The sequence below is a fragment of the Sus scrofa genome, chromosome 14 (assembly GCF_054392235.1).
Source record: "Sus scrofa isolate SSC_HxYL_T2T_F1_AM1 chromosome 14, Sscrofa_HxYL_maternal_Yorkshire_Landrace_v2.0, whole genome shotgun sequence".
Classification (NCBI taxonomy): Eukaryota; Metazoa; Chordata; class Mammalia; order Artiodactyla; family Suidae; genus Sus; species Sus scrofa.
The window spans coordinates 10,999,638-11,019,620 of NC_139396.1; the positions used below are offsets into that span (position 1 = coordinate 10,999,638).

The following is a 19,983-nucleotide window of genomic DNA, read 5'->3' on the forward strand; positions in this document are numbered from 1 at the left end:
ACCAAAGGCCGTGAGGCCGGGGGTTCCAGCCCATGTCATATAAGCCTCATGAAGGAACGGAGTCTAGGCGACAGAGAGGGAAGCTGAGAGAGGAGCTCCAGCGCCAGGCTGTGAGATGAGGTCCAGGCCTCACAGCACTCTGCTCCTACATTGGATTCCCAGCACCCTCTTTCAGCATGCCCACGGCCCCGCTCTCCATAGCCTGAAGGGGAACAACTCACTGCCCACCTTTCTGGCCCCCACCCCCACATGAACACCTGCCTTCGGTCCAAGGGCCCCAGCCAGCCTGGCCCAAGGGGTCCACACCTCCAGCACTTGGAGCCTGATGTCTCCTTTTCAGCTTAGCTGGCTCAGGCCAACCCGAGGGAGTTCCTGGAAGCAGTGTTGTTGAAATCCTTCCTGCCCTCTGCCTGACCCAGTGATCTCATGTAGCCAGCAGGATCCCGGGAAGCCTCACAGTGGACCCAGCCTTCCGGACTCACAGTGCTGTGGTGGGTGACCCATGTCTTCCTATCGTTTGCCCATTTTCTGGTGGAATAGGTCCCGCTGTTATGGTCGTGTCTTGGCAGTGACTTATTCCCTCGAGACACCAGACTTGGGTCAGATATGTGGTTGGCAGGTAGTTTCTTCAAACCTGTAGCTTCTTTTCAGCTAGGAAAATGTTTCCATGTGATGAGGTCCGTTTTCTGTCTGGGGTAGGGTTTTGGCTGTCATGGGGAAGAACGCTTATCTTTTCATTGTTGCTGATGTTGTTGTTGCCTATTCCAGCGGTATTGATGTACTTATCTTCATTTTGATTGAAAGGACAGTGAGGTACCATGTTGTGCTATTTCCTGCTGTGTCGCAAAGTGATTCGGTCATACATACACACACACCCCTTCTCCCTCAGATTCTATGCCCATATCGACTATCACTAACTGTGGGCTAGAGTTCCCTGGGCTCTACCACAGGTTCCTGTTGGCCGGTCATTCCATGTACTCCGTGTGCAGAAGCCAGTCCCAAACCCCCAGTCCCTCCTGCTGTGGACCTGGCTCCTTTGGGACCCATCCTGTTTTCCAAGGCTGGGAGTCTGTTTCTGTTCCGTGCACATGTTCATTTGTGTCCTCTCTTTCGGTTCCACTTAGAAGTGGTATCATACGATGTTTGTCTTTCCCTGTCTACCTTCACTTAGGATGATAATTTCCAGGTCCATCCTTGCTGCTGCAGCGTTCATGATTCCATTCTCTTGTATGATTGTGTGATGTCCCCCCGTACATATGAACCTCATCCTCTTTATCCATGCCTCGGCCGATGGACATTTAGCTTGCTCCCTTGTCTTGGCTATTGGAAATGGTGCTTCAGTGGACATTGGGGTGCATGTATGTTTTGAAGGGCCTTTCTTTCCTTTTGATGAAGTCCAACTTTCTGTTCTTTCCTTCCCTTTTGGGATAATGTTTTTCTTGTCATGTGGAAGACCCCTTTGCCAAGCCCGAGGACCCAGAGGTTTGCTCCAATTGTTTTTTCTTAGGTGTGGTAAACGTTGCATCGTTTGTATTTATACACATTTTACATTTGCACTGAATGTTCCATGATGAGTTCATTTTCCTATGGGATAGAAACCCTATCCCTATACCATTCTACTGCCCTTGAGCTTCCGTATTAGAACATCCCAGGTTGGTGTATTGCTATGGATCTATTTCTGCATTCTCTATCTGTACACTGAACTCTGTCTGCCTCTTTCCCTCCAGCAATGCCAAGCTGCCCTCCATAGATCGTTCTCATAAGCCGAATCACCTCCCACATTAATGTACTTTCTCGAAATTATGTTTGATGTTCTGGCTCCTTTATCTTTTCTTTATCCATTTTAGAATAATTTCATCCATGTGGGCCAAAAAAAAAAATAAAAAAAAAGTTCTGTTGGAATTTGGCCATATTCTGTGTTGAGTCTTCCCATCCATGTGTATGATACGTGTCCGCATTGTTGTAGGTCTTCTTTCGTTTTATCATACAGATGCTCTATCCCAAATATGTATCCCCGGATTTCCCATTGTGGCTCAGTTTGTGACAAACCTGAAAGAGTGTCCAGGAGGATGTGGGTTCAATCCCTGACCTGGCTCAGTGGGATGAGGGTCCAGTGGTGCCACCAGCGGCAGTGTGGCTTGGACCTGGTGTTGGTGGGGCTTTGCTGTAGGCTGGTAGCTGTAGCTCCAGGTTGACCCCCTTGCCTGGACCTTGCATATGCCGTGGCTGCAGCCATAGAATGACCGATGGAACCAAATGCTTCAAGGTTTTGGCAAGTCTTGTGTATTGCATGGTGTTTTTCATTTTGGTGCCATGTTCTTTTGTGGGATTTACACACATGATGAAGGTGTTTGTGTCGACCTTGTATACTGAGACTTTGATAAAGTGACCTCCATCTCTTCCGTGTGCCTTGGAGATTCGGTGGGCCTTCCCGTGGAGGTAGCCATGCTATCCATGAGCATGGAGAATTATGTTTGTGCCTGTCTCATCTGTAGGACTTTCTTTGTTTTTCCTGCCATGCTGCCCTGGATCGTAGCTACAGTACTAAGTAGAAAAGGAGAAATGAGAAAGAACTTTCTGACCTGTTTTGGATGGAGGAGGAAGACGTTCATTCTTTCACCATCACGCAGGAGGCTTGGTGTAGCTTTTTGTCAAGATGTTCTTTACGGGGTTCAAGGAGTGTCCTTCTCTTCCTAGACTTCTGAGCGTTTCTTACATGAATGGGCGTGGCACATGTTCTGCAAGCGCCATTGTGACCATGTAGGTTTTCCTCTGTAATGTCTTCATGCAGCCTATAACATTGATGGTTGTGCATAGTAAGCCAAGCTAGTGTTCCTTGGCTAGAGTCCCTCTGAACATAAGGTATTGTCATGAGCTTCTTTGTTCCTGCGTTTGCTGTATTTTGCGATTTGTATTTTCTCAATGTCTTGTGTGAAAACGTAGGTTGTTGATGGGCAACCTGGCATCTTCTGTATTCTATAAGCATTTCGTGCCATTTGTTTCGCTCTTAACACCAGTTTGTCTGCATCCTACTACCTGTTAGGTACTGCACGTTCCTTTGCCTACCGTTCTATATATTTTCCAAGTTCTCCTGGAGAGTCCTCTTTGAGCATGGAGTCGTTCGAAGGGTGCATCTCCATGTTCACATATCTGGAGGCTTCCTTTCTTCTCATTCTCGTTGTTCTGCAATGGACAGCATATGCTTTGGACCCAGTGGAGTGAAATGCAGTGGCTCTTTGTTTCCTTATCGTAGAGGTTCTCCAAACATCCCAGGCAGGAACGGCTCCAATATGACTGTGACAGAGGAGTTCTCTGCCTATTTCCCTTACACTGTAACCATAAGGGGATTACCTGAACATGGAAATGCCAGGCTTCTGAAGATGTGTCTGACAGGGCCAGTTCACAGCCACCCCTGCCCATTGTTGTCTGGATCAGCTGACAAGTGGAGAGAGAGCCAGGGTCCAGGAGGGGGCCCAGATGCAGCGCTCTGCTGCTTTCTATGGCCGTGGTCCCATGTGGGCATTGGCTACCACCAGAAGGCTGACATGCAGGAGCCGGGTGCAGTCCCTGGCAGGGGGATCAGCACTCCCAGTGGGCAAAGCTCCAGCCTCTCTCCTACTGCCCAGGGCAATTCTGAGCTGTGGGCGCTGCCACCAGGCTCTGAAGGCCGATGACAGAGGCACCAGGAGGCACTCCCCAGCTCTGTCAGCCACAGTCCCTGGCTGTTGGCAGGGACTGTGATGGCCCAAGGAAGAAGGCCCACCTCCCAGCTGCAGGGAGGTGGTCTTGAGCAAGTCAGAACTGCCCTTTCTCATCTTCAGCAAGCAACATTTCCATCCCTGCCTGTTGCTTCCTCCCAACCCATGCGGTTGCCAGTCTTTCTTTGTCAAACCTCTTCCAAAGCACTTCGTGAAAGGAAGGGCATCCTTACCCTGACTGACTGAGAAGCACCTCTTGGAAATAAGCAAGTTTCCCCTCACCCAAGACTCTTAGCTCCTTCCAAGGACCATCCTTGCTCTCTCCTGCATGCTGCTGAGTAGCAAAATGTTGGGGACCCAGAACTCCTCCAATGAGTGGTATGCTAGCACTAGCTTCTGTGACAACAGGAAGCTCCTCCCCCCCCAGGCAGAGGCAGTCAGGAGACCGTAGGTGATGGCTCTGTGCTCTGTGCCCCCTTTCAAGCCCTTTGCATCCCTGCCATCTGAGGAAGGAAGGCAGTGCCTGGAAAATCACCCTGGTAACAGATGCGTCACTTGGCCTGTCTGGCAAGAGGTCACCTGTGAGCCAGAGGGCCCGAATCCCCTCTGGAACACACTGCTGCATCCCCACCACCCAAACAGGCCCTTCCAATAAGGCACGATGGCCTGGCCGTTGGAATGGCTGGACACTGAAGGTGTGCTGTCTGTGACTGGGACACAAGGGACTCGGTGCCTTGGTCTTGGAGACACATGGCATTGGAAAGGCAGAACCCAGGCCAGGGGCCCCACATCCTAAGTCAAATGGGTTTCTTCAGCCAATGCTTTGACTCCCCCTTGAGGGGTTTGGAGATGAGCCTTTCCCTGGTATCAGAGGGTCAGCTTCCCCTTGGTGTCTGTCATAGACAAAGAGTGTCCAGCCACTGTCTCTGTCTCACACAAGCTGCACCAATCCAGCCCCTGAGATTGGGAAGCTCCTTCACCCACCCTGGGCATGGCGGCCATTTTTGTGATGCAGTGAATGTGCCATCCATTAATCCACTGTTTCCTTGTTGGATGGAGTGATGCATGGATAGATGGAGTCTCTGATTGGCATTGGAGGGCCCCACCTGCAGCATAGGGAAGTTCCCCGACTCGGGGTCGAATCAGAGCTGGCATTGCTGTTCTACGCTACAGCCACAGCAATGCCAGATCCAAGCCACATCCGTAGCCCACACCACAGCTCAAGGCAATGCTGGATTGCTTAACCCACTGCACAAGGCCAGGGCTCAAACCCACGTACTCATGGATAGCAGTCAGATTCTTCATCTTCTGAGCCATAATGGGAACTCCCTAAAATACTATTTGGTGATGGTCCGTACATCTTTCCTTTCTGCAAATTCTATTGCATTCTTTTCTTTTCCATTTTGAGTCAGCTGCATTGGGGCCTGTGGGCTGTTCCAGGCCAGGGGTCGAGTCCAAGCTGCACCTGCTGGCCTATGGCACAGCCACAGCAATACAGGATCTGAGGCATGTCTCATACCTACACCACAGCTGACGGCAATGCCAGAACCTTAGCCCAGTAAGCCATGCCATGTCTCATCCCCGCGTCCCCATGGATCCTAATCAGTGTCCTTAGAGCCGAGCCACACGAACTCCTGCTCTTTCACGTTTTAATGGATTGAAAAGCATGAGTGAATGGCTCACTTTAAGTGTGCCTGCACTTGGCATTAATCCTAGATTTTTGGCGTTTGGGGCATTTTGCTTTTTCTTTTTTTTGTTTGCTTGTTTTTTATTTTGTAAGTGTTGGCTGCCCCTGTGGCACACAGACGTTCCCAGGCACAACCCAATATCCTTAACCCTCCTCACCCCAATCGAAAACTTATCCCTGATCACGTAAAGTCCCAGGTCTTCTTGTATCAAAAGCTCCCTGGGGCAGATGCCAGTGGGCTGGTGAGGTTGGGACCACTGAGCTTCACATGATGGAACCTCCCCCCAAGCCAATCACAGGTCATGAGATTACAGTCACTCCCTCCCTCCTTTGTTTTGTCCTCACCGGGACTGAGAGGCCGCTGCCTCCACCATTTAGCACATGGCAATAATCCCACCAAGACGATAGGATGGTCCCCCACCCACAAGGCACTGAAGCAGAAAGTCCTGTCCCTACAGCCAAGCCTTTCCCTCTCTGGACTGGCCGCCCTCACGGGACACCCTGGAGGAGTGGAGAATCACCTCAGCCTGTCATCTCGCCACTTCAGAGAGGCAGAGAGAAACTCTCTAGAGGTAAGGGCTGCCTCCAGCCTCCATTCTCACGACTGGTGAGTGTCCAGAGGGCTGAATGGCACAAAAGCAGCTCTCCATCCCCAGAGTGTTCCGGGATGCAGAGCATGGAACTGATGCCCCAGAAGCCCCCTAGCACAGCAGGCTGGAGAGACAGGGATGATGAGGCTGTCCCTGGGGCTAGTGAGAGCTGTGTACTCCCAGGAGCAGCCTGGGCATCCTTGTCTCTGTGGAGGAAAGACTTAGTCCTTCACCTGTGGATCCAGACTGCCTGGGATCTCACACATGCTTCGCTCCTCTCAGATCCCCTCTCTGTCCTCAGACAACCCATCTCTGAGGACACAGGCACATGCAAGACGACAGTGGACCAAGTGCATTTCACAACAGAACGATTTTATCCATGTTTTACATCCCCCATCGCAAAGGAGCTACTGTGCCCACCCACACACACCCAGACCCAAGTCCCCACCACCTAACCCCACCCACCCACACCCCCTCCTGGCTCTGGTCATTCTGTCCTTCCTCCCCACCCCTATGGCAGCCAGGATGGTTGCTAGGACCTGGAGGAGCCCAAGGCTTCCATGGGGACTGCCCAGTTGGACTGGCCCTGGAAGGCTGGCCCACCGTTCCCTACTGGCTGCAGTGCCACTTCCTCCTCCTCCGTGTAGCACATGGGTCACACCTACTCCTTTTGGGCTGGGTAGGTTCAACCAGCCCCAGAGCCATGGTGTGCCTCCCAGAGCCTTGCAGGTCAGCCCTAGGCCTGGCCAGGTCCTCAGCAGCAGCCAGGCCTCCACATCGAGCCCGCTTTCTAGACTTGGCAGCTTCCACGGGGCCTGAGCTGAGGCCCATTCTCTGGGGCACGGGGGCCTGGGAAGCTTTCTGGGCCCTCTGCCCTGCAGTGCAGACAAGACCCGAGGCAGGGACAGGGCTCTGTGGCAGCCCCCAGGGCAGCAGGCTGTGGTGAAGGCCCAAGAGGAAGGCCAGGCTGGGGAGCTCCTCCTCATCCTCACTGAACCCGTGACCCAGCCCTGGGGCTTCACTAAGAGGAGAGGCCTCCCTGAGAACCTTGCTGAGAACCTTGCTGGCCCTGGGTCCTGATGGAGGGCCCGAGCGCTTTGTGCCCTGGCAAGGAAATGGCTGTGCAGTTCCAGCCTGAGGGGGTTCCTGATATCCTGGAGAGGGCACAGAGCCTTTGTGCCTGAACAGGCCCCTGTCTGTTTGGTGGTGCCTTAGATGGCCATTCTCAGATGAAGGAAAACCGAGTGAATTTTTTGCCAGTGGATCTAATCTAAAAATTCCTAAAGGATCTTCTTGAGATAGAAGGGGAATGATTATAGGAAGAAACATGGAATATCAGGAGTGAAAAAGAGGAATATCCAGTGTTGATATTTGATGAGGATAACATTATTCTCCACTGAGGTTTTTCCTTCTTTTTCTTTTTTCTTTTCTCTTTTTGCCTTTTCTAGGGCTGCTTCCCGTGGTGTATGGAGATACAGGTCAAATGAGAGCTCTAGCCACTGGCATATGCCAGAGCCACAGCAATGCCAGAGCTGAGCCACATCTGCAACCTACGCCACAGCTCACAGCAATGCCAGATCCTTAAGCCACATGAGCAAGGCCAGGGATCGAACCCACAACCTCATGGTTCCTAGTCATATTCCTTAACCACTGCGCCACAACGGGAACTCCTCCACTGAGGTTTTAAAAATGATGTTTGATGTTTCAAAACAAAAAACTACTGTGGCATTTGAAGTGGTTCTCAATGTATTTGCAAACAATATTTAAAAGAGAAAGTCAGAAACTACTAAAAAAAAATGCGGTGTGCATGGGCCAACTGAAAGAGCTTCCAATGGCCAAAGTGAAGCAATTTGACCAAGAAAATAAGTAATATAGTAGTAGTTTATAACCCAAAGTATAAAATAAATGGCTATGAATCCCTATTAATCAATAAATGCCTAAATTAATCATTCAGTCAATCAATAAGGGATAATAAAAATATATTGTACAGAAGAATTCCAAATACTTATGTAGGTACTCTGTTCTCAGGACGTGCAGCACAATTTCCTGCTTTTAACTGTAGACTGATTATCATGTCTTATTGTTAAAAAGGACAATATAGAAAGGAAATAAAAAGACAGTGGAAAAATCTAACAGGAGTCAAGGTCAACAACACAAGTGCTAAGTCCTTCCTAGAGTATGTGTATCATTGATATGTGAAGAGAATGGCACTTTACCTCTGTGATCTTCTCCCCAAAGTCCATAAACTGCATCTAATCATGAAGAAACATCAGGCATATTCCAAGTGGGGGACATTCTACAAACTAAGTGACCAGCATCCTCAAAACTGTCAAGGTCATCAAAAACAAGGTGTCTGAGAAATTGTCACAGCCCAAGAGGGGCCTAAGGAGACATGACAACTAAATGTAACCTGGTATCATAGATGGAATACTAGAACAGAAAAAACACATGAGGTGAAAACTAAGGAAGTTTCAATAAAAAGTATGGATTTTAAAGTATGGACTTCAGGAATTCCATACTTTAAATTGGCTCAGTGTGTTAAGAACCCGACAGGGTCCATGAAGATGTGGGATCTATCCCTGGCCTTGCTCAGTGGATTAAGGATCAAAATGTAGCATCACTGCAAGCTGCCGCATGGGTTGCCATTGTGGCTGGGATCCAGCATTGCTGTTGCTGTGGCTGTGGCATAGGCTGGCAGCTGCAGCTCCGATTCAACCCCTAGCCTGGGAACTTCCTAGAGGCCCTAAAACATATATATTTTAAACAGAAAGTATGTATATATATTTGTTTGTTGTTTTTTCTTTTTTCCAGGGCCATACTCGCAGCATATGGAGGTTCTCAGGCTAGGCGTCAAATTGGAACTATACCTGCCAGCTCACACCACAGCCACAGCAATGCAGGATCAAAGCCACATCTGAGACCTACAACACAGCTCATGGCAACGCTGGATCCTTAACCCACTGGACAAGCTCAAGGCTCAAACCTGTGTCCTCATGGATGTTGGTCAGAGGACATTGAGCTATGATGGGAACACCTTTTTTCTTTCTTTTTTCCTTTTTTTTTTTTTTTGAGAGAGAGAGAGGGAGAATATGAACATGAATGCATACCAAGGGAAAAAGAGTAAGAATGAGAATCTAACAGGATATAAACCTGGGTTTCAGGGAGTTCCCATTGTGGCACAGCAGAACCAAATCCAGCTAGTATCCATGAGGATTCGGGTTCTATCCCTGGCCTTGCTCACTGGGTGGGGGATCCAGTGTTGCCGAGAGCTGTGGTGTATGTCAAAGATATGGCTCAGATCTTGCATCGCTGAATAGTGTCTGAATAGACAGACTGAGTGAGATATTGAAGAGGCAAGAATGCTGAAGAAGCTTTGAAGTATGCTTGTGGCAATGACCTAGGCTCATAGCAATGATCTTGGCTTTTAGGGAAGCAAAAGCTAGCACACTGGACCCTGAGGCCCAGTGATGCACCACCATGGCATCTGATTTTATTTGCAATGTCTTGGGCACTCAGTATGCAGGAGCCTTTTAGGACTGACTGAGCCACTGGAAACAGAAATCAAGGAGGAAGTCACAGTACTCGGTACTAGGAAGGGGAGGTGCCTTCCACCTTCCTCGGTCCTGTAGTATTGCTACTTCTCCTCTGCAGAGAAAACATAGCCTGAAGTGTGACAAGTTCTAGCAGGTGTGAGAAGGCTCCCCGCCTTCTTTAGCCCTCTGTGATTTGGAACTGCTCATTCTAGCCTTCACATGGAGTGTATGGTCTCTATCAGGTTTTAGGATTTCATTATAGTTTCTTGCCTTATTCTCAAATTATTTCTCTTTCCTTTATAATTATTTAAAAGTCCACCAGTTGGCTTCTCTAACCATTACAATTTGAGAGATGAGACCCTGTCTTCTCCCATAGGACTCAGCCTTACACTATCTCAGGGACCCGAGAGGCCAGGCCTCCTTCTCTATGCCTGGTTCACATCCTTCTGGTTGAATTCAAGCAGTGAGAGGACACATTTTCCTTTTGAAAAACAAAGTTGGCTTTGGACACACTCTGCAAGTGTACGTTTTCAACTTAGAGCTCTGTGCTCTTTGTTAAAAGCCCCCTTTGGGTTAATTATAAAGTGCCTAAATTATATTTGATTATTTCAGGAGAAAAATATGCACTAGGACAGTGTGTCTGTGCCTGCAAATCCACTGACTGACATTCCATTCTCTACATTCCACTTTTTCTCAAGAAGTGTCCTAACTACATGTGTCATTCAAACAAACCAGTTGTGAGAGGCATTGGGAGAAAGCATGGAGCCCTTTCTAGGTTTCTGGGCTAAAATGTACTTTAAAATAGCCCCTCCACTCCTATAACTATCTCTTCCACCCCTGTGCATGTATGAGACCTTCCCTTATGAGATTCCATACTCATGAAAATATGGATAGGATGAAACCAACATGGGAGTACTGTCCTGCATTGTGGCTCTCCCACGTGGTTTGTGGAAGGAGAAACTGGCCTTTCATGGTTGCTGCATCTCATCCACTTTTCCCAGAATGGCTCCTGCTGCCTGAGTTGGTGACGGTAGGACTGGGCATCTTCCATCCCACCCTCTCCCTCAGGTCCTTTGTGGAACTGCTGCAAATCCACCCAAGATGGCATGTCTTCCCTTGGCATCTGTTCTGCAGCTGGGACAATCTCCATGGCATAACACAAAGGGCGATGTGGTTCGTGTTGGAAAGCTCTTGAAGTTGAAAACTGCTTTAACAGGCCAAATCCTGGAAACTTGTTTATGAAATGTCCTCATAACTCTTCACGAAGCTGCACTGGGTACATCAACCCTCTATGGCTTGGAGGCAACTGTGAGATGTGAGGACACTCAGGAGGAAATGTCCATTTGTTTTCCAAGTTAGTTTAGCACAAGATCACTGTCACCCATGCAATGGAACATGTTGCTATGGGAACTGCAAAGATGATAATGCGGCTTCAAAAGGTTGACAATTGGAAAAGCCTCTTTTTTTATGTCATGCCCATGGGATGCACATTTTGCTTAGATCATTACTGTTTAAAGTTTGTCCATATAAATTATTTGGGAGCAAATAATTTGTGACTCTTAAAATATTTAGAATATTGAAATTTGGGGAAAAGTATTACCATCTAGGTGCATTAAAATCGCTTGTGTGCTGGAACTCTCACAGGCCTGATGGAGTCAGAGTTGTTATCAGGAAGATATAAAATCTCCCTGCAAAGCCATGTGGAATGGCCCATCTCATTCATGTCTTATCCTGGATTCAGGCCACTGATGAATGGTTAATGCACAGAGTCTTGGTGCATTTCTTTTTTCACTTTCGTCTCCTGAAATTTCCTGCTTTCACAATATAGGTTATAGAACCATGACAGTCTCTTCATGAAACCATGACTGGAGCCACATGCCATATGCCCCCACGCATGTTTGCATCATTACACGGACATGGATGAGTGCATATCTATGTATGAGTGCATGGGTATATACATACCTATTCAGTCCTCATTGTCATGTGGTTGGGGTCTGTAGTCACCACAAACATGGAATCAGTGAACACTGAACCACTGCGCCCATGGGAAATTCAGGGTTAGGTTCCTGCCAGCCTCTGGTCACACTTTTTTGTCTCTTGATAAATACAAAAGCTTATTTTATGTGTGTTTCTGTTTAAAGACACCTTGTTTAATATACACTGTTGTTTCATTGGCACTGAACTCACAGCCAATTGCACTGTAATCCTATGTGTAAACCAAATGTATCTAACCAATGTATTTCCCCCCCATAAAGTCCTAGACAACACTTCAGCACCAAACATGGGGGCCATTTGAAAGAGTTAAATCACACACACACACACCACAAAAATGTGGGGAAATGTGGCACTAAATAGACCAGAGAAGGGGCATTTGCTTACAGTATGAGTGGAAACAAGAAGGCAGAGTTTCACTTTGTTCAGCCTTAGCTGGAAATGCATTTGTAGGTAGATGAATTTTTCTCTTCTCTGTGTGTGTCCACATATGAGCAAAAGCACCCCAAGCCCTGACTTGGGGTGACAAATACATTTTTAGTGAATAGGTGAATTCTCTGATATGGAATCTGTGACTAATGAGAACCAACTGTATGTGTATATATATAAAATCAATAACATCTTCCCACCAGATGGAAGATCCAGTGCTGAACCATGTGGAAGCCAGGGCAGACCTCTGCCAGCCAGAACATACTGTACACTTCCTGTCCCTTGAGCACTTCCTTCTTCTGAGCACTCCGGGAATGAGCTCCCTACTCCCTGGCTCCTCAAGCCCTGGCTTTTATCCTCCTCACAAGGCACCTACAGTGTGTGTTGGAGTGATGCTTTCTTCAGGTGTATGACCTGTTATCCTTTTAGGCTGTGCAGATGTGGAGGGTGAGCCAGGGCCCCATGTTCAGGGCAGTTATCCACAGCTGGTGGGTGAGCCACGTGTGAGAAGATCTGCAATATGGAAATGCTTGCGTCAGGAGACTGGAGGTGGGCAAGGCTCATCTGGAAGATATTATTGGCCTGTCTCCCTTCCATGGCTTTCTTTTTGTCTGGGTTACTGGCTGCCCCAGCCATCATGCAGATGACAAAGGAATGAATTAGCAGTCTAGAGACTGTGCCAGGTCTTGCCTGTACAACCAGGGAGGAGTTGCTCTTCACGTCCTCATCTATAGAACAAGGTCATTTGTTTAGGGAAATCCTATGGTTCTAAAGTCCTTTTTGAAAAAAAAAAGAATTAATAGTGTAATTCTGAGAAACTCGGATGGAATTGTGTAACAAGGTACTTGCATGCCATTTCAGAAACCCTGTTTTTGTCTGTTCCCCCCCCCCTTAGGGCTGCATCCGTGGCATATGGAGGTTCCCAGGCTAGGTGTTGCATCAGAGCTGTAGCCACCAGCCTACACCTCAGCCACAGCAATGAGGGATGCAAGCCACATCTGCAGCCTACACCACAGCTCACAGCAATGCTGGAACCTTAACCCATGGAGGGAGGTCAGGAACCCAACTTGTGTCCTCAGCGATGCTAGTCAGATTCACTTCCACTGAGCCACGTTGGGAACTCAAGGAGCCCTGTTCTTTATGAAAGTATTCAGGAGATAATGCAATATGTGCTTTATATCTTCTCCACTTCAAAGCTGACTCATTTGCATAAAAACTTTTTGGATGGTTTTTATGAATGATTTGGGTTTTCAGAGTTAAAAGAATTTTTGAGTTGTGATAGCATCACAACCCCTAAAAATTGTTTAATAGCATCAAGATTAGGTAGGCCGTTTTGTTTGGGATTTTAGTAACTGAGAAAGTATAGGTTGTTAGCAGCACTCTGGAGCATGTACTACCCGTAGCACACGCTGTTAGTCACTAAAATTATACTGGTTCTAGACACAACAGGATTCCCATTTTTCAGTTGATGAAACCAAGGTTCAGAATGGCTAGGATGTCGGATACACTCTTCAAATCCAAGTATCCAGGTCCCATAACCTACATTCCTTTTCTTTGGCTTTGCAAAGTATAACACTCTAAATGTACATTAGATTTTATCGGCCAAATGTGGAAATTATGTTTTGCAATTTTTAGCTCCAGTGTAGTTATAAGATCTAGTATATGGGAATAAAGACATTGAGGAAGTAGACTTATTTTACTAGGAACCAACACCTCATCCCTTTTGCAGAACAAAATTAGACTTTAAAAAAAACCCAAGATGTTATTAAAGGAAACTTTCAAATATAGTTTTATATAATTCTGGTAGTATTGCTTTTAAGCTGGTAGATGCTATATATGTTAGTTGCCTTGTGCATCTACCAAGCGAAAAGCACTGTACTTAGCAAAATTGTCAGCAATTTATTTAGATGCCCTTTGACTCTCTGGTGAGCAATGAAAACATTCCCATCTACTCCTCAGGGAGAGTCTGAATGTAAACACATCATTCCTTCTGTTCAGCTCCTGGGCACCCTCTCTACCTTTCTGAGTCTTCTGTCCAAGTTGGTTACCTTGTCACCAACATCCCACTCATGAAAGGGTCAGCACTTCCCTGAGGACTGCTCACCATTGGTCACTTTTCTCTCCTCTCCCAATCAGGACTGTCTTGTCACATCACATCACATCACCTTTCACTCACCAAGTGTTTATGGAGCATTCAGCTCACGCCAGACACTATTCGAGGTACTGGGAACACAGCAAAGAGGACAGGAGAGTAAAATCCCTGCTTGGGGCTTACATTCTAGTGGAGAAAAGAGAAAACAAACAAGAGACGGGGACCGAGTGTTGCTGGTGGACCTGGCAGTGTGCTCCAGAGAGGGACCAGGAGGAGGAAAGGACACCTGAGTGGATGAGACTGAAGCTGGGGACCAGTGAGGGAGGGGTGGGAACAGTGTGGTTGTGGGGGACAGAGGACAAGGTGGAAGAGGCCTGGAGGGAGCAGGTGCAGGGAGGGACTGCAGGTGGCAGGTATATGGAGGGACTGTGAGCGGCCAGAGGCCCCGGGATGGTGGCCTAGGTGGGACCTGGCCAGCAGTGGGGAGCAGAGGGTAACCACTGTGGGTAGAGCTGGGGATGGGCCAAGGGAGCTGGACACGGTAGCTTCCAGCAGTAGGCACAGAGACCAGGTGGAGGCTGTGTTCCTGACACTTTCCAGTTGGGCCGCATCAAGGGTCCAACTGCCCCTGTGGCTCCTGCCCAGGGAAGGAAAGGAAAGCATTCTCCATCATCAAAGACAGGGGGCTGTGAGCTCCAAGCACGCACTCTGCAGCCAGGCGGGCCTGGGAGCTTCACAGGGTCTCCTCAGTCCATGGGGGGGGTTGAGGTGCCAAGGCAGGCGCTGGGGCTCGGCGGGGGGCCGCAGAGCCTCTGCAGGCGGCGTGGGGTGGCGGGGGGGGGGGGGGGGGGGGGGAGGGGGGGGAAAGAGCCTCGGAAGGCCACACGGGGGAAGACGGGGCCTTAGCAGGCCCTGTGCGGGGGGTGGGGGGGGAATCCCCCCCTCGGTGGCCTGCTGAGAGGCAGGGCCTCGGCAGGCCGTGACCTGGGGGGGCGGGGCCTCGGCAGGCAGCGCGCGGGGAGGCGGGACTTCGGCAGGCCGCGCGCTGACAGCGGGGGCCTCGGCAGGCCGCGTGCCAGGGAGGCGGGGCCTCAGCAGTCCCTGTGCGGGGGGGGGGGGGGGGGGGGCGGGGCCTCTGCAGCACGTGTCCTGGGGGCGGGGCCTCGGCAGGCCCTCTGCCGAGGGGGGCGGGGCCTTGGTAGGCCATGTGACTGGGGGGCGCGGCTTCTGCGGGCTGAGCGGGGGAGGCGGGGCCTCCGCAGGCCGTTTCCTGGGGGGGGCGGTGCTTCGACGAGCAGCGCGCGGACAGGGGGTCCGCGGCAGGCCGCGTGTCAGGGAGGCGGAGAGGGTCCAGAAGGAGGAAAGGACACCTGAGTGGATGAGACCAAAGCTGGGGACCAGTGAGGGAGGGGTGGGAACAGTGTGGTTGTGGGGGACAGAGGACAACGTGGAAGAAGCCTGGAGGGAGCAGGTGCAGGGAGGGACTGTGAGCGGCCAGAGGCCCCGGGATGGTGGCCTAGGTGGGACCCGGCCAGCAGCGGGGAGCAGAGGGTAACCACTGCAGGTAGAGCTGGGGATGGGCCAAGGGAGCTGGACACGGTGGCTTCCAGCAGTAGGCATAGAGACCAGGTGGAAGTTGTGTTCCTGACACTTTCCAGCTGGGCCGCATCAAGGGGCCACCTGCCCTCGTGGCTCCGGCCCAGCGAAGGAAAGGAAAGCATTCTCCATCACCCGAAGACGGGGCTGTGAGCTCCAAGCACACACTCTGCAGTCAGGCGGGCCTGGGAGCTTCACAGTGTCTCCTCAGTTCATGGGCGGGGGGCGGGGGGCGGGGGGGGGTGGTGGTGGCGAGGTGACAAGGCAGGCGCGCTGGGGCTCGGCGGTGGGGCGCATAGCCACTGCAGGCGGCGTGGGGTGGCGGCGGTGGGGGGGGGGCAGACTCGGCAGGAAGACGGGGCCTTAGCAGGCCCTGTAGGGTGCGAAGGGGACCCCCCTCAGTAGGCCTTGCGGGGAGGCAGGGCCTCTTCAGTCCAGGTGCCAGGGGGGCGGGGCCTCGGCAGGCTGTGTGACTGGGGGGCGTGGCTTCTTCAGGCCGACCTGGGGAAGGCGGGGCTTCAGCAGGCCGCGTGCTGAGGAGGCGGGGCCTCGGCAGGCTGTGTGACTGAGGGGCGCGGCTTCTGCGGGACTTGCGCGGACAGGGCGGGGGGGGGGGGGCCCTCTGCAGGCCACGTGCCAGGTGGGCAAGGCTTCTGCAGGCCGCGGGCGGGGAGGCGGGGTTTCGGCAGGCCCTGCGCCGGGGGGGCGGGGCCTCCGCAGGCTATGTGACTGGGGGGCGCGGCTTCTGGGGGCCGCGCGGGGAGGCGGGGCCTAGACAGGCCTTGTGCTGGGGGGACGGGGCCTGGGCAAGCCATGCGCGGGGAGGCGGGGTCTCGGCGGGCCGTGTGCCTGGGGGGCGGGGCCTCAGCAGGCCAAGTGCCAGGTGGGCAAGGTTTCTGCAGGCCCCGCGCGGGGAGGCGGGGCCTCGGCAAGCCATGTGCCAGGGAGGCAGGGCCTTGGCAGGCCGCGTGCCAGGGAGGAGAAGCCTCGGCAGGCCCTGTGCCGTGGGGGCGGGGCCTCGGCAGGCCGCGCGCGGGGAGGTGGTGCTTCGACAGGCCGCGCGCGGGGGGAGCGGGGCCTCGGTAGGCTATACGACTGGGGGGCGCGGCTTCTGCAGGCCGAGCCAGGGAGGCGGGGCCTCGGCAGGCCTTTTCCTGGGGGGACGGGGCCTAGGCAGGCCGCGCGCGGGGAGGCGGGGCCAGGGCAGGCCTTTTCCTGGGGGGATGTGGCCTCGGCAGGCCGCGTGCCAGGGAGGCGGGACCTCGGCAGGCGTTTCCTGGGGGGCGGGGCCTCGCAGGCCGCGCGCTGACAGGGGGTCCTCGGCCGGCCTTGTGCCAGGTTGGCGCGGCTACTGCAGGCCGAGCGCGGGGGGGGGGGCCCTCGGCTGTCAATGTGCCCGGGGGGCGTGGCCTCGGCTGGCCGCGCGCGGGGAGGCGGGGCCTCGGCAGGCCATGTGCCAGGTTTCGGGGCCTCTGCAGGCCCTCTGCCGGGGGGCTTGGCCTCAGCAGGCTATGTGACTGGGGGGCGAGGGTTCTGCAGGCCGAGCGCGGGGGGGCGGGGCCTCGGCTGGCAATGTGCCCGGGGGGCGGGGCCTCGGCAGGCCGCGGGAGGCGGGGACACACGGCTCACACCCAATCCCAGGCACAGCCTAGTTCACAGTCCGCTGCCATCTTGAATCGCGGTGTTGCTCTTATTTCCTCAGGAACCGTTTTTTAACGGCTGGCGCAGCTGCTTCCCTAACTGGGGTCTGCAGTGCAGGCGTGGTGTCTCTGCACTGCGCCCTGCAAGCAACTGAAACCTGGCCAAGCACAAAGGAAAAGAAAAGGTAGACTTTGCTTTATTTCCCAGACTGTACTTTTATGAGCAGGGAATTGTTAATGGGCTTTGTAGGTGACAGTTGAACTGCTGAGGAGAAGAAGGAGGCCTGGGGGGGGCAGAGGAGTCCAGGGCGCCAGAAGAGCCAGTGGGGAGCAGGTGGTGGTGCTGAGGGAGTGAGGGGGCGGTGGGGAAGACGGAGATGAGATGTGAGGGTGGTGGTGAGATGGGAGGATGGTGATGAGGTGGAAGGTTGGCGATGAGATGGGAGGGTGGTGGTGAGATGGGGAAGACGGAGATGAGATGAGAGGGTGGTGGTGAGATGGGGAGGATGGTGATGAGGTGGGAGGTTGGTGATGAGATGGAGGGTGGTGGTGAAGTGGGAGGTTGGTGATGAGATGGGGGGGTGGTGGTGAGGTGGAAGGATGCCAGTGATGAAGTGGGGAGGACAGCGATGAGGTGGGGTTACGGAGATGAGGTGGGAGGATGGTGGAGTTGAGCTGAGAGAGAGGGTGGTTAGGAGATCTGCGGTGAGGTGGGAGGATGGGGGTGAAGGAGGAGGGTGGCGATGGGATGGTGACAGCTGTGATGAAGTGGGAGGTCGGTAATGAGGTGGGAATAAGGCGGGGTGGGTGGTGATGAGGTGAGAGGACAGCTAGAGGAAGTGGAGAAGGGGCTGACTGCAGGGCCAGCAGTGAGAGGGCTGTCACACAGCACAGGAATCTTGACAGGCATCCAGCTTGAGAGGAAAGCCTTCAGGAAGGAGCGGTGTTGGGTGTCATTCAGATGGGCCCAGTTATGGTAGATTGAGGATGTTATCAGCACTACTAAATATCAAATAGACAACCTATCAGCATCTTGTACGAACCTGTAATGGAAACGAATCTGGAAAAGACTAGATATACACATGCAGGGGTATAATGGAATCACTTTTCTGCACACCTGACACACAACATTGGAAATCCACTCTACTTCAATAAAAAAGTTATTCAGGAGGGGACAGGAGCAGAGTAATAATTAGATTATTGTGGTGACAGTCGCCAACTTCCAGCCCCCTTTGGTGCTGGGCTCCTCCTTCGTGCTCTCACAGGTGCGAATGCCTCTGACCCTCTGCCCAGACGTGACTCTTGCTAGAATGTCCATGTTAGAGGGGCTGTGACTCTTTAAAAGGAATTTTTCCCTGGTGGGGTCCCCAGCGTCCCAGGCCTGGCTTGCCAAGAGTGGTCATGAGGGGCCAACTCTCACAAAAGCCCTGGGACTGAGAAGGCCTGCATCAGCTTCCACTTGGAGCCATGGAGGTGGCCAGTTACAAATGCCTTTTTAATGTTGCTCCCAACACTCTGTAACATATCAGGCCATTGCTTCAGGTAACTTCATCGTGAGGCCACTTTCCATTTTATTTCATATTTTCCTGAAAGGATATTGTCCTTGTCAAGCAGACAGGAGCTGATGAGGTGAGGGATCGTAACAATGTGTTATAACTTTGTAAAATTTCTCACCCAGCTCCCTCCCATCATCAACTCAAGACCTAAGATACCGGAAGAGCATCTCTTCTCTCCTCCTTTTTCTTCCTCTGGCTGGTCCTGACCAGAGGGCCCTAGTGAGAGCGGCTCCTGATAATGTCAGGATCTTCTTCGGAACCTGCAGCATAATTCATTTTCCCCGGAATGGATGTGGAGCCTCCCCGTGCTTCCAAATTGGGCTGCACCAACTCTGAGACTTCTGTGTTCCATTTTCTCAACGCTCCAATGAATTGTCAAGACAAAGCTTTGTGTCAAGATAGAGAAGCATCTTTTCCCAGGCCTGCATTTCTGGCTGGGAAACAGGAGCCCAAATCCTAAATGTGTCTATTTGGTCAGCTTACAGTCCAAACAGCGATTTTGGAAATGCAGAGTTTGCAGAGCCTGATGCCTCTCCTGCAGTTTAAATCTGCACGGTTGTCACCAGTTACAGACTATGGCAGATGGCTTGCAGTGTGTAGAGGAGGACAATGGACAAGGAGTCAAAGAGAGAAAAGAGCAGTGCATGTCCTGGTTAAGCTCCTCCAAGTTGCCATTAAAAGTGCATAATTTCACCAGACTCTAGCCTCAAACATCCATGGTCAATTAAAAGCTGTCTCCGGTCAATGGGTTGTGACAGAGAGTTTCTATGTTCTAGGGACACCTTCTACCCTTTAGACAGACTGCCTTTCGCCCTGAAAAATGGCATCCAAAGCCCCACTGTCAGCTAACAAGTGTGTAACTTGCATTGGTGGCACCTTCAGGTTTCATGGCATTTCCTGTCTCTTCACCATGTATAGGCTGTGCGTTAAAACTTCCGAAATCCCCTTTTCTATTCTCAAGGGTTCCCACACCCCAGATGATGATGGAATCCGCAATTATAATAAGCAACTTCCAAACAAAATTAAGGGCCCTGCTTTCCTTACAACCATTGCTCTTTTCCCTATACTTCTTCAAACTGGCCCAAGACATTTTAAGGCTGCTGTCTTTGGCTTCTGTGCAGAAAAGAGTGCCTCCTGGTTTCTTCATCTGCTGAAGATGGACCTAGTCCC

At 51.7% G+C, this 19,983-nt stretch overlaps 1 long non-coding RNA gene across 3 annotated transcripts; it reads left to right on the forward strand.

The window, feature by feature from the left end:
- Positions 1-16,491: 16,491 nt before the first annotated feature.
- LOC146396301 (uncharacterized) lies at positions 16,492-19,558 on the forward strand. 3 transcript variants are annotated; one of them, XR_014826482.1, is made up of 3 exons: positions 16,492-16,699; positions 17,320-17,442; positions 18,936-19,558. It is a non-coding gene; the product is annotated as an uncharacterized LOC146396301 (long non-coding RNA). The 3 variants fall into 3 exon arrangements; XR_014826480.1 differs by lacking the exon at positions 16,492-16,699 and adding an exon at positions 16,903-16,955; XR_014826481.1 differs by lacking the exon at positions 16,492-16,699 and adding an exon at positions 17,039-17,077.
- Positions 19,559-19,983: the final 425 nt, after the last annotated feature.